Genomic DNA, 15,487 nt, shown 5'->3' on the forward strand with positions numbered 1-15,487 from the left:
AATAAAATGTTTTGTACATTTTTGGGATCTTGCTGGGTATTTGTGACCTAGTTTTAGGTTTTCAAGGCAGAAACTAGGTTTGTGAGCCCTTGGGCCACTGCCGTGGAGCAGCAGTGGCAGGCAAAACCACCCCACATCAGAGACAAGGCAGAATTCTGACAGGAACAGATAGACTTCACCTGCACTTGGCCGCTGTTCCTCAGGAGTTGAGCCCCTGGGTGCAGGCGGCCGGCAGGACTTACCGGACAGGGCAGGACCTGGATACCAACCAGGCTGAACAGGGGCTGAGAGTCAGAGGGGAAAGGAATATACATGGGCAGCAAGGCAGGAACTGGGCTGGGACTCACAGACAGACAATACTACACAAGGCAGGAAAATGGACAAGCTAAAGGACAGGAACTGAAAGCTGCCAAGCAGCCACTGAAACAAGGTACAAATACTGACAGACAAGAGACAGGGCTGAAAGCTGCAGAGCAGCCACTAAGCAAGAGACACAGACAAACAGAAACTAGACCAGGAATACAAACCAGAAACAAGACAAAGAAATAAAAGCAATACACCTAAGCTAAACTACACACAGACTAACTAGAATCAGACAAGGAACTATACAAGAAACCAGACTAGACAGAAGTGCCACAAAGCACCAACAAACCATGGATCTTAGACGATGCAAAGGCAAAAACAGAAGTTTCCAGGTGATTAATAAAGCCCATCAGCTGCTGAAGTTCACAGCAGGAATCACAAGGCAGCTACGGGTGCTGTTCAGGCACAAACAAGAGAAACAAATCTGGCAGCTCGGAAGATCTGGGCCGGACTGGGCTGAAGTCTGGAACAGGTGACAGTTCATAGCAGCCACCGGTTCTGGCCACCAGAGGGCGAGGTGAGCACAGACAAGGAAACGGTCACAAACGTGACACCTGGATTGGCCACTGTTGGAAACAGGATGCTGGGCTCGATGGACCTTTGATCTTTCCCAGTATGGCAATACTTATGTACTTATGTACTTATGTAGGAGCAAAAGGGGCACTCGAGGATGACAAAGACATAGCAGAGAAATTGAATGAATTCTTTGCTTCAGTCTTTACAGAAGAAGATGTAAGAGATCTAGCTATACCAGAAGTTGTTTTCAAGGGTGATGATGTGGAAAGAACTGCAAATAATCTTGGTGTACCTGGATCATGTACTGATCCAAATCGACAAATTAAAGGGTAGTAAATCACTTTGACTGAGTGGCATGCACCCTAGGGTACTGAAAGAACTCTAACATGAAATTGATGATCTGTTGTTAGTGATCTGTAACCTGTCATTAAAATCGTCAGTAGTACCTGAAGATTGGAGGTTGCCAATGTAGCACCAATTTTTAAAAAGGGTTCCAGGGTGATCCAGGAAATTACAAACTAATAAGCCTGACTTCAGTGGTGGGCAAAATAATGGAAACTATTATTAAAGAATAAAATTACAGAACATATAGACAAACATTGTTTTATAGGGCAGAATTAGCACTGATTCAGCCAAGGAAGTCTTGACTCACCAATTTGCTTCATTCTTTGGAAGGCATGAATAAACATGGATAAAGGTGAACCAGTCAATGTACTGTATCTAAGTTTCACAAAGCTTTTGACAGAGTTCCTCATGAAAGACTTCAGACTTCCTCTTCAATGTTGCCTTTGGCACCTAACCTTTATACCTTTCAGGAAATCTAGACTGCCCCAATTTGACTGCCCCTACTTGACTGACTGTACATTTGTCCATTAGATTGTAAGCTCTTTGAGCAGGGACTGTCCTTCTATGTTAACTTGTACAGTACTGCATAACCCTAGTAGTGCTTTAGAAATGTTAAATAGTAGTAGTAGTAGTAGTAGTAGTAGAGAAAATGAAAAGTTATTGACAATGTTCTATTGTGAATTAGGAATTGGTTATTGGACAGATAACAGAAGGTAGGGATAAATGGGCATTTTTATCAATGGAGGAGGGTGAACAGTGAAGTGAGATTGAAGGGGGGCAGACTCAGGAAAGATGTCAGGAAGTATTTTTTCATGGAGAGGGTGGTGTACGCTTGGAATGCCCTCCCGCGGGAGGTGGTGGAGATGAAAACGGTAACGGAGTTCAAACATGCGTGGGATATGCATAAAGGAATCCTGTGCATAAGGAATGGATCCTCAGAAGCTTAGCTGAAATTGGGTGGTGGAGCAGGTGGGGGGAAGAGGGGTTGGTGGTTGGGAGGCTAGGATAGGGGAGGGCAGACTTATACGGTCTGTACCAGAGCCGATGATGGGAGGCGGGACTGGTGGTTGGGAGGTGGGAAATACTGCTGGGCAGATTTATATGGTCTGTGCCCTGAAAAGGACAGGTACAAATTCAAGGTAAGGTATACACATATGAGTTTGTCTTGGGCAGACTGGATGGACCATGCAGGTCTTTTTCTGCCGTCATCTACTATGTTACTGTATGTAACAGTGAAGTGACGTAGGGATGTATGCTGGGACTGATGCTATTTAACAGATTTATAAATGATCTGGAAATCACAATTACCGGTGAGATGATTAAATTATATATTCCTCTTTATTTAGTGCTATATACTTTTACTCTTCCATTTTATTTTTCCAGTAATCTTGCATTTGTATAGGGACAATTTAAATTGTATTTTTTTCCTTGCATCTACAGTCATGTAAAAGTTAACGGGGATGCTATGCATCCTTTGCTCTCCTCTTAAACACTCCTGGCTTTCTTTCACTATTGTTGAAAGTTCTCTACTAGGATTCTCTAAATGTCCTGTTTCAGTAGCATCCTTCAAGGATACTCCATACCGAACCATGCACTCTGGATGACTGTTGGCTTTTGCCCCCATTTTATTTTAGAAGTTGCTCTCTTTCCTTTTTAAATGTGGTCTTTCTACAAGGGCATTGCCTGAAAGATCTTTCAAGAGTAGGGAACCCCCTTGTTAGACCTTTTTGCTAGTCCCCTGACCAACAAGGTCCTTTAATTTGCTCCATGCTGAGATCATATGGCAGACCACCCTTGGATACTTGGGGGAATGGTCTTCTGTATGCACGTTTTCTCATGTCTCTCATAGTGAAAATTCTCCTGAAACTCAAGCAGGCTTAGGGAACCATGATTCTCATTGTAACTTATTGACAGCAACAGATCTGTTTTTCTTTCTTCTGGAACTGGTCTTGAAGACCCATGGAGTCTAGAATGCTTTCCATCCCTAATCACTCAGAATAAAGGGTCTCTCTTTTGTCCTGACCTCCAGTTCCTGGTCCTCATGGTTTAGATGTTGAGAGTTTAGAAGTAGACTCCTTCAACCTGTCTCAGGGTGTCATTCAGGTTCTGCTGGTTTCCAGGAGTGATTCCACTAAGAGGTCATATGAGTTCAAATAGAAGAGGTTTATCATCTTGTGTGAGGGCAAAGCCCTAGATACCTTTTCCTGAGCTATATAAAACCTGCTTGAGTACTTTCTACACTTATCAGATTCTGGTCTTAAGACCAACTCAGTAAGGGTTCACCTCTGTGCAGCTGAAGCTTATCATCACTGTTCAGCCTTTAGTTGTTTGCTTCATAAGGGGCTACTATTGAAGCCTCCTATCAACTCCCTCATGGTGACATGAGATATCGATGTCCTCACCCAGCTGATAAACTCTTCCTTTGAGCCATTTAATACATGTCACCTGAAGTGCCTAACCTGAAAGTCTTGTTTTTGGTGGCAGTTACTTCAGCATGAAAGGCCAGTGAGCTACAAACTGATCCATGTTACACCAGGTTTTACAACAACAGAGTGGTTTTCTATACAAATCCTAAGTTCCTTACTATGGTATTGTTAGGATTCCACCTTAATCAGTCAGTTATTCTACCAACATTTTTCCCAAAGCCACATGCTCACAAAGGTGAAAATGCGCTGCATATTCTGGTTTGCAGGTGAGCCTTGGCCTTCTATCTGGAGCAGACTAAAGCCCATGGAAAGTCCACCCAGCTTTTTGTTTCTTTTGACCCCCAAAGAATGGGGGATGCCATTGGTAAATACACTCTTCAAATTGTCTGACAATTTGCTTTTACTTCACTTATGCCTCATCTGGGCTGACTCTAGAGGATCATAACACAGTTCACAATGTCATAGCCATGGCTGCATTGGTAGACCACTTCAGATCAACCTCCATAGAGATCTGTTCAGCTACAACATGGACTTCAGTCTACACATTCACAGCTTATTATTGTATAGACCAGGACTCCCAACATAATAATTGCTTTGATCAGACAGTTCGTTCAGAATGCATTTGGAATCTAGAATTCAACTCTACTGCCCTAGTCCCATTTGTTTCTACTCCAGTCTGCCTAAAAATAAAATAAAAATGTGTTTATTTCTTTAACTAAGATTTCAGGAGCTGATAATATAATCTGTGGAAAATTTAACAAACATTCATTTTTGCCAACAATCCAGGGAACATGTCACAATTGCAAACCATATATCCAACAAATAAATAAAATATCCTTATGTGCTGCCAAATTCATGTTCCCCAGTTCACTTTCTAAAGAAAGAAAAGTAAAAGTAGGTCCAGAAACAAATTATGACTCTGAAGACTAATCAGAAGGCATTGAAACAGTCCCTACTGGATCATTTGAAAAAGATGCAGCAGGCAAAGGTGGAGGAGTATGTTCTAAGGAGCTTATGGGCCTTTTACTAAGCTGCGTAGGCACCTAAACACGCCCAACATGAGTCAATTTGGAATTACCGTGTGGCCCGGGCTGTAATTTCATTTTTTATGTGCGTCCACTACACGTGCCAGAAAATATATTTTATTTTCTGGTGCGCAGTGAAAATCGGGTGGTAACTCCAACTTGACGTGCATAGGCAATTCCTGCATGGTTAATGTGAGAGACCTTATCGCTAAGTCAATGGCTGGTGGTAAGGTCTCAGAACCAAAATGGACGCACGCCAATTTTAATTTAGCCGCACGTCCATTTTTGGCAAAAATTTTAACAAGGCATTTTTTATAGGCATGCTGAAAAATGGATCTGTACGTGCCCAAAACATGCACCTACACTCACGCAGCCCATTTTTCAGCGCACCTAAGTAAAAGGACCCCTTAAAAATGTTGCTTTCCAAATTTAAGGGGGAGGAACAATACAGCACAGAATCCTTCACTGGAACAATGTGCTTGTCCAAAGGGTGATGAGTCTCTGCTGGAGTTGACATCACTCCTTGGAATCTCATCTTCTGTTTTTTATCCATGTGAACACTTTCAAATGGTAAAAAAAAAAAAAAAAATCAAAACTCAGTTTGCGATAGTGTAAAGAGTATGTAGGAAAGGCCCCAAAGGAACCCTGGGTTAGGCCAGAATACCCCCCGTATAGGCAGACGTTCCCCAGAAAAAAACTAGAAATAAAGAACTACAACTCCCAGCATGCCCCAAGGGAGACCGGGGATAAGAGAAACTATGTGCATTCCCATGAGTCACCAGAGGAGGGCCGCAGGGGAAGGAATAAGGCTGATTCTCCAACCTGGTGGAAGAGGTGGTGGAACAAATGGGTGGAGAAAGAAGAGACACCAAAGAGCTTTAATGAAGGAAAGGGTGAGCAGCTGGGAGAAGGGCGGGGCGAGGAGAATATGGATTGGGCTCCTGAGGAGAGAGGGGAGGAGAGTGAACCTTGCCCTATGGAGTTAACTGAACCGGAGAGCGCTCTAGAGGAGCCGATGGACTTTTCAGCTCTGGCTCAGCGAAAGCCAAGAGAGTAGCGTGGCCAAGCCGGGTCAAGCGGGAGGAGGCCAGGTAGGAGTTTGACTGACCAAGAGGGTGGGACCCTAGGCTTTGAGCCCGCGCAAAGCCATTACTGAATTGTGTTTTTTGAAAGCCATTACTGAACTGTGTTTTTTTGAAAGCCTAGCTGAACTGAGCTGTGTGTTTAAAGCTTGGCTAAAAGTGAACTGTGTTTTGAAAGCCTAGCTGAACTGAGCTGTGTTTTAAAGCTTGGCTAAAAGTGAACTGTGTTTTGAAAGCCTGGCTGGACTGAGCTGTGTTTAAAGCCTGGCTCAAATTGAACTATGTTTTTTTGAAAGCCTAGCTGAACTGAGCTGTGTTTTAAAGCTTGGCTCAAATTGAACTGTGTTTTGAAAGCCTGGCTGGACTGAGCGGTGTTTAAAGCCTGGCTCAAATTGAACTATGTTTTTTTGAAAGCCTGGCTGGACTGAGTTGTGTTTAAAAGCTTGACTAAAATTGAACTGTGATTTGAAAGCCTGACTTGACTGAGCTGGGGTTAAAGAAACAAGGCTGAATTGCGCAGGGTGTTTTTTTTTTTCTTTTTCCTGCTACTCTCCAGGGGACCGGGAGAGAAAGCAGCGGTTGAAGCCTACCCTGTGTAGCATTATTTTGTGTTTTGGGAGAAGCAATTGAGAGAAGGAGGGACGTTCCTCCTATTCAATAAAAAGCTTCATTATATTTGTTTTTGAGAAAAAGGGGAGCCATACAGGAGTGGGTTTTTCTTTTGGTTGGTTTGTTTTTTTCTTGGAAGAGCTGCATCCCCCAGGAGAAAAGAGGATCCACTTTACAATTGGTGTCAGGAGTGGGATCGCTTTGCGGACCTGTCGCTCAAGGAGGCCACGACCAGCAGGACAGACAAGCCCGACGGAGGGGCCAACGCTGAGAAAGGCGCAGACCCGTCTGAGGTTCCGGTAAGCGGGGCCTAGATTGGGGGAAATAAAGGGATCCGAGTAAAGGGGGAAACATAAGTAGTGAAACCGCACTTGGAGGGGTCCTCTGTGTTTTTTTTCTCCGCCAGGAGTCGCTGTTCCGGAGCAAGGATGGACCCCAAGGAGATCTTCGCTTGGATGACAATGCAGTTCCAGAAACAGCAAGAACTGACGGGGAAGATGGTGGAAGACTCCTTGACGGCGGCACGAGAGCAGCAACAACCGGTGCTGAATATGCTCCAGGACTTTTTCCAGCGAGGGATCGAGGCTCCCAGGGGCGGTGGAGCGGGAGCAACTGGACAGGGGCCAGGAGGAAGCGGTGCGGTAGGACCTTTATCCCTGAACTCACTTACTTGGGGAAAGTTGTCTGAGCAGGATAATGTAGATGATTTCCTGACTGCCTTCGAGAGGGTGGCAGTGGCCGCAGGATGGCCACAAGAGCAGTGGGCCATGCGGTTAGTGCCCTCCTTATCTGTGGAGGCTCTAGGAGCCTTTAGAGACTTGGCCCCTGGGGAAGCTGCCAACTATGGGAGGTTGAGAGAGGCCATTAAGGACAGATATGGGCTAAGTACCCAGGCTTATAGGCGTAAGTTTCGGTCCACTAAATGGGAAAAGGGGGAAACCCCTAAAGCGGTGGCCACTAGACTGATGGACTTGGTAAAAAAATGGTTGGAACCTGATCGCCACACCACGGGAGAGATTCTTCAAGAATTAGTAGTGGAGCAGTTCCTGCAGGGCCTTCCCAGGGAGATTAGGGCAGGATTGGTCCAAAGGGGCTGTAAGACGGTGGAGGCAGTGACAGCCGGGTTGGAGTGTTATTTGGAAGCCCAACATTGGGGAGAACCCGACCTGGAGGGTGGTAAGCCCCGACCTGTGGGAGGCTGGGGTTCCAAAAGTTCCTTTTTTCAGCCAGACCCCCAGGGAGGGAAACCCGATTACGGCTGGGGTGGTAAAAAGCCCGTAGTGCCCTCAAGCCCTGGAAAAAAGGCCCCCTCGTATGAAGGAAAATTCTGTTATAAGTGTGGGAGGACTGGGCACTTCAGGAGGGATTGCCCAGGTCGAGAGGGATGGACCTCGCAGGTTGCCCAAGGGTTTAGGCCTCGGTATACTGCTAAGGTAGAGGTTGAGGGTTTACCGATTGTAGCCATGTTAGACTCCGGGGCAGACCAGTCCATGATCTCTAGGAAGTTATGGGAACAAATAAGAAAGAGGAGGACAGGAGGTAAGGATACCTATGAGGGAGCAGTGGCTATTCAATGTATAGATGGGGCCAGTACTCGTTATACCCTTCATAGGGTTCTCGTGAAGGGGCCCACAGGAGAGATAGAGATAGCCATTGCCGTTCTGCCCAGACTGCCACAGGAAATGATTTTGGGAAGGGACTGGCCCCCCTTTACCGAGTGTATTAGTGAAAAAAGAGTGTGGGTTACTACCCGCTCTCAGGCTCGGCGAGACCCTGAGGCTGAGGAAGAGGGAATAGGAGGTATTTTTCCTTTTCAAGGGGAGGTCTTAGGGGAGCCGGGAAAAGAGAGAAAGGGGAAAGCTTTGAAAAAAAAGGAGCAGAGGGGCAGACGGGAGGCCTTGGAGCAGGCAAGAAAAGAAAGTTATCTGCCAGTTGCCCCGAAAGAATTGAGTGAGCAGTTTCCCCAGTTTCATAGGGAGCAGGCCACGGACCCTACTTTAGAATATGCCTGGGAACGGGCCCGACAGGGGGAGGGCCGGGAAGTCCCGGGGTTCATGATAGAGGGGGACATTCTGTATCGCAGGGTACCCAATTGGGAGACCTCGGAAGCGGGGAGACAGCTAGTAGTCCCCCAAGCTTTCCGTCCCCTAGTAGTAAGGCTCGCACATGATCACCCTTTGGGGGGGCATAAGGGCTCCCAAGCTACCCTGACTCAGATACTGGGCCGGTTTTATTGGCCAGGAGTTTATGGGGAGGTGGAGAGGTATTGCAAGTCCTGCCCCAACTGTCAGAAGGTGGCAGACCGCCTACCGCCTAAGGCACCTTTAAAACCCCTTCCTAGAGTGGAACAACCGGGGAGGAGAATCGCAATGGATATTATTGGCCCGGTAACAAAATCTCAAAGAGGCTTCCTCTATGTTTTAGTGGTTATGGATATGGCCACTAGGTACCCCTGGGCCATACCCTTGAGAAGCATATCAGCGAAGGGCATTGCCAGGGAACTGATAAAAATCTTTTGTGAGGTGGGATTCCCCCAAGAAGTTTTGACTGACAGGGGGTCCAACTTTATGTCAAGTACCTTGAGGCAAGTGTGGGAGGCTTTTGGGATCCAGCATATCCGTACAGGGGCCTACCATCCGCAAACAAATGGGATGGTGGAACGTTTTAATAGAACTTTAAAGGGTATGTTAAAGAAAGCATTAGGCGAGGATAGGACAGGATGGGACCAGCTGCTGCCCTTCGTGCTATATGCCTACAGGGAGAAGGTGCAAGACTCCTTAGGGGTTTCGCCTTATGAATTAATGTTTGGCCGGAGGCCCAGGGGAATTTTAGATATATTGCAGGAGCACTGGGTACCCCCGGAAACAACCGATCAGTCAGTGGTCGAATATTTACAGGATCTGAGGGCCAGATTGGATAAGTTACAAGAATATTCCCAGGATAGGCTAGAACAGAGCCAAAATCAACAAAAGGAGTATTATGATAAAGGTACTCGGGAAAGGGAGTTTGTAGTAGGAGATAGGTTCCTTATCCTAATTTCGGAGGATCCTCATAAGTTTGCCTCTAGGTGGAAGGGTCCCTGGGTGGTGAGGAGGAGACTGGGGCCTCTTACATATGAGGTGGTGAACGAAAAGGGGCGGCTCCAAACCTTCCATGTTAACCTGATGAAACCCTGGGTAGCAAGGGTAGGCTTTCAGACCCGGGGGGAGGAAAAGGAGGGAGAGGAGTTGGGACCGCAAATAAGAGATATTTTCAAGCCCGGTGAACCAGGGGTTAATCCCCGGTTGACACAAGTACAAAAGAAAGAGATAGGAAGGCTCCTAAAAGGGTTTGATGATGTGTTGACGGCCTGCCCTGGAAATACTCACCTAGTGGAGCATGACATCATAACGGAAAGGGGTAAAGTAGTTCGGCAAAAGCCATATAGGCTGTCACCCATGAAAAGGAGGGAGGTGATAAAACAGGTCCAGGAAATGTTAGACTTCGGGGTGATCGAAGAGTCCAATAGCCCCTGGTCAAGCCCAGTGGTGTTAGTACCAAAACCTGAAGGGGAGTGGAGATTCTGCATAGATTTCCGCCAGCTTAATAATATCTCTCAAGCAGATGCATATCCTATGCCCTATATTGAGGAGCTGGTGGACAGGCTAGGATCTGCACAATATCTCACCACCCTGGACTTGACAAAAGGGTACTGGCAGATCCCCCTTACGTCCGGGGCACAAGCTAAGACCGCCTTTAGTACGCCCATAGGCCTGTATCAGTTCAAAAGATTGCCCTTTGGCCTTAATTCAGCAGCTGCAAGCTGCCAGAGGTTGCTGGACAGGGTTCTCCGACCACATCAGGCATATGCCGCCGCCTATATGGATGATGTGGTAATACATAGTGGAGACTGGAACACCCATTTAAACCAGGTAGAGGCGGTGCTGCAGGCTTTCAGGGAGGCAGGTCTCACCCTGAACTCAAAGAAATGTTATTTTGCACAGTACCGGGTGAAGTATTTAGGGTATAATGTGGGAAGGGGAGAGGTCCGGCCCTTATTGAATAAGGTTAAAAGTATCCAAGAGTTTCCCAGGCCAAACACCAAGAAACAATTGCGTAGATTCCTGGGGATGGTAGGGTATTACCGCAGGTTCATCCCTCATTTTTCCGCAATGGCCACTCCTTTAACTGACATGCTGAGAGGGAAGAATCCGGACCACTTGAGGTGGGGAGGTGAGGAGTTGAGGGCATTTGAACAGATGCAGAGGGCCCTGTGCCAGGAACCTGTGCTGAGGGCAGTTGATTTTGAAAAGCCCTTTGTCCTTCAAACAGATGCTTCAGGGAGGGGGTTAGGCGCAGTGCTGTCCCAAGAGCATGAAGGGGAGGAACACCCAGTGCTTTATTTAAGCCGGAAGCTCCTGCCTCATGAGGAACATTACTCCACCATAGAAAAGGAGTGTTTAGCCATACGATGGGCAGTGCAGGAGTGTAGTGTCTATTTAGAAGGGAGAAAATTTAAGTTGGTAACGGACCATGCTCCCCTGAAATGGTTGAATGTAATGAAGAATAATAATGGGAGACTAATGCGATGGTACTTAGCATTGCAGCCTTTCCAATATGCTGTGGAGCATCGTCCCGGGCGATGTTTAGGAAATGTTGATGCCCTGTCCCGGGTGGAGGAGGAGGAGGAAAAAGAATGTGGGGGTGGAAGTTTAAGGGGGGGGGGTATGTAAAGAGTATGTAGGAAAGGCCCCAAAGGAACCCTGGGTTAGGCCAGAATACCCCCCGTATAGGCAGACGTTCCCCAGAAAAAAACTAGAAATAAAGAACTACAACTCCCAGCATGCCCCAAGGGAGACCGGGGATAAGAGAAACTATGTGCATTCCCATGAGTCACCAGAGGAGGGCCGCAGGGGAAGGAATAAGGCTGATTCTCCAACCTGGTGGAAGAGGTGGTGGAACAAATGGGTGGAGAAAGAAGAGACACCAAAGAGCTTTAATGAAGGAAAGGGTGAGCAGCTGGGAGAAGGGCGGGGCGAGGAGAATATGGATTGGGCTCCTGAGGAGAGAGGGGAGGAGAGTGAACCTTGCCCTATGGAGTTAACTGAACCGGAGAGCGCTCTAGAGGAGCCGATGGACTTTTCAGCTCTGGCTCAGCGTGGCCAAGCCGGGTCAAGCGGGAGGAGGTCATGTAGGAGTTTGACTGACCAAGAGGGTGGGACCCTAGGCTTTGAGCCCGCGCAACGCCATTACTGAATTGTGTTTTTTGAAAGCCATTACTGAACTGTGTTTTTTTGAAAGCCTAGCTGAACTGAGCTGTGTGTTTAAAGCTTGGCTAAAAGTGAACTGTGTTTTGAAAGCCTAGCTGAACTGAGCTGTGTTTTAAAGCTTGGCTCAAATTGAACTGTGTTTTGAAAGCCTGGCTGGACTGAGCGGTGTTTAAAGCCTGGCTCAAATTGAACTATGTTTTTTTGAAAGCCTGGCTGGACTGAGTTGTGTTTAAAAGCTTGACTAAAATTGAACTGTGATTTGAAAGCCTGACTTGACTGAGCTGGGGTTAAAGAAACAAGGCTGAATTGCGCAGGGTGTTTTTTTTTTCTTTTTCCTGCTACTCTCCAGGGGACCGGGAGAGAAAGCAGCGGTTGAAGCCTACCCTGTGTAGCATTATTTTGTGTTTTGGGAGAAGCAATTGAGAGAAGGAGGGACGTTCCTCCTATTCAATAAAAAGCTTCATTATATTTGTTTTTGAGAAAAAGGGGAGCCATACAGGAGTGGGTTTTTCTTTTGGTTGGTTTGTTTTTTTCTTGGAAGAGCTGCATCCCCCAGGAGAAAAGAGGATCCACTTTACAATAGTCAAAAATAGAAAGTCCAGCAGCATTCCTCCATCATTCTACTATGGCTCCAAAGGGGATCCTGTGGGGTATGATATACCCCTTAGGTCATGCCCCTTTGGCCATACCCCACATTGATGGTTTAAATAGACCATGAGATAAGGACACAAGCCACAAACTGGCCAACACCATGCTTACAATGATGTCTTAGATCTTGCACTTCTTCTCCAAACCACCACAGCACCTGTTTCAAAGAAGTCTTGGAGCTTGAAAATGCTGATTTTCTTTTAAATTGCTACTTGTTATTCCATTCCTAATAAGCAATGGATGACAGAATTTCTTGAAGATTCTCAAGACACCATCTCAACAAGGGCTACATTATGTGTAGAGTTTTTGACATAGGCTGATAAATATTTGGTTTTGAGATCTTACTTTAGGAAAAAAAGATGTATTGCTCTGTGTGTGTGTGGGGGGGGGGGGGGGGATATAGATGTTTCCTGCTATAACAAGTGCTACTCAATTAATTTTTTAAAGAAACTTTTAAAGACTTGAATAGTGTCTTTGAGAGGAACTTTATTCCTTAAGTTCTCTTGTCAGTGTATGATTACTCTCAGGTAAATATTATGCTTTTCTGGATTCAGTTCAATTAGAGAATCTCTTATGACAGTTAGTATTTAATGTTCCAGCTTTAGATTCTGCTTCCTAAATTTTTAGGGTGTTATAATTTAAATACGCTAGATGTTAGGGTTACCTTTATATGTTTATTGTAATTTGGTTTTGTTTCTCCTTGACATGGGCTTTTTGGTGTAAATCCATGTACTTTTCCAATTCTGGAAAGTATATTGTTGAAAAAAATAATTTTAAAATTTGTTTCTGTTACTTGTTTACAGGTTGGACCTCCTAGTTGGAAATGCCACTATTGAATTAGTGCTTATTGCACTGAGTCTTGGTGCCAGGGGTTCTTTGACCATACGGGCAACCAGGCAGTGCCCGAGGGCCTAGGGCTGTGGAGGGACCCAGTGCTTCCCTCTCACTTGCTTGAAGTGCAATGTCCTGTTCTCTCCTCCAGAACAAGAACCGGGACTGGGACACCCACATTCCTCACCATGCTGTGCTCCCATCCTCAAACACCCTCCAGGCGGGAGCACCGGCAGCTAAATCAGCCATCTGCTGTAGACCATGGAACTTCCCTTTGCTGCAGCCTGCCCCTTCTGATATCACTTCCTTCTTCCACAAGCACGGGCTGCCACAACAGAGGGAAGTTCCATTGTCAGTGGCAGATAGCCGATTTAGCTGCAGGACTAAAGAAAAAGGTCAGTGGCAGGAGGAGAGGGAGGCAGCAGCACCGGGGAGCAGCAGCAGGACTGAGGGGGCCCAATAGTCCTCATTTTCCAAAGGCCCATACCACTTTCAGCCCGCCTCTGCTCAGTGCTTAACTTTGGCCCCCAGTTATAGAGTTGCCCCCTCAAGTGTGCATGTGAGTTATGGAATACTAGCACTTATGCATGTCACAGGAACCAATAATTGGCAGGTACATGCATAAGTACTATGTACCATTGCATAACATATGAGCTAAAATCACTTAACACATAACTGCAAGGGGTGTATGTATGGGCAGAGTATGGGTGTGCCATGGTATGTCACCAAGTGAGCGCACAACTTGTACTATCAGTTGTATGCATTGCATGGCACACTTAGGTGTGCCAACTTACATCAATCATTGACTGTCATAAGCGGGCACACCGACATTTTGATACACAAACATGGCTTTGCACTAGTATTCTATAATGGCTTAGAACTGGTAAGTACATCATGTTGTGGTTCCTACATCATGCACCAAATTTGAGAATTGCCCCCTTAAACTTTAAGCTTTCTGGGCTAAGAAAATAACCTTGTGTTCCTGATTATAATTCATCTTAAGCTATTACTGAAAAGACATGAGCTAAATCCAAAATAAATAAAGAGCCTTACCCAGTGCAATAATTCAAGTGTCTAGCAGGGACACAGTTCTAGGTACTATGCTGTATGGAAAAGACAATAGAGCCTAAGAGCCGCAGAAGACGCCCTACATGAGCCAGGGAAAATCCTCTGACACTGGAGACAGAGAAGCTATTGTGTAGTACTTGACACAAACTGAGGTATTTTCATTCCTGAGTCAACAAAACCAGACATAGCAAAACTTCTGTCAAGGGAAACATTCCAAAGCATAATGAGAGTCAACTGAGGTCATCACTGCTAGGTCAAGTCAGAAGGAAAAAAATTGTAAGACACCCCCGCTTCTCCATGCCATTTCCCATGCTCCTGCCATTCAACTGCTGTCCAGTTAATGGAAAACGGATATAGTAATCACAACTACTTCTTTACTTAAATGACAGTTAGTTTAAGAAGCACATAATTCAAGAGATTCAAAATCAAAATCATGGTTACAGAAAGGAATACAGAAACTGAAGCATGTCTGGTTCCTTCACATCAAAGCAGAATAGGAAGAGAAACATAATTCAAGAGAATTCAAAAGAATAAAGAGGTTTGCTGTACAAATATTGCTGTTGTCTTTGAATAGCATCATCTCTTTAAAAACCTGCTTACAGAAAAATATGTAAGCACAGTCAGGATCTATCAATTAAAATGACTAACGTACCTGGTTAAATAACGTTTCTCTTATTTTTTCTTTACAAGTAATGTTCTGGAAGAACAAGCTCACCAAACATGAAACAAATTCAGCTTACTTATCAAGAATGGTGGAATTTGGTATTTCAGACTTATAAATATGATACCTTTCTGGCTAAAAAGTCATGTCACTATATCACTTATAAGGAGAAGTGGTCTTTGTTATTGTCCTACTTTAGAGATGCTTGATGAGAAGTGTTTTTCTTTTTTCTTTTCTTCCTCTCCACTCTTTCTCTCTTCTGTCCTTTACATGATTTTTGCAATTTGTATGCTGTTGTACTGTTACACTGAATTGTCTTCTGTTATTCTCTTTTAAATTTAATACAAATACTACAACCACAAAAACATTCTTTTTGATTTTTGTTTTATTTTTTCAAGATCATTTCACACATTCAAGTTAATAAAAACTTTTTAATGCGTACTGTATTGTTTAAGGGTCCCTTTTACTAAGCTGTGTTAGGCACTAATGCATGCCTAACGCTGTTTAATTGGTGTACCGTGGGACATGCTCAGGTGTCCTGCAGTAACTGCCAAATGTGTGCGTGTGCATGCTAACCATGCTTCTACCCTACTGATGCAGCAATAGGAAATAGTGCTAGAAAACCAAGGTCACTGTCATTGTTAAACTTAGCCATACAGAATGG

Source organism: Microcaecilia unicolor, chromosome 6 (genome assembly GCF_901765095.1).
Source record: "Microcaecilia unicolor chromosome 6, aMicUni1.1, whole genome shotgun sequence".
Lineage (NCBI taxonomy): Eukaryota > Metazoa > Chordata > Amphibia > Gymnophiona > Siphonopidae > Microcaecilia > Microcaecilia unicolor.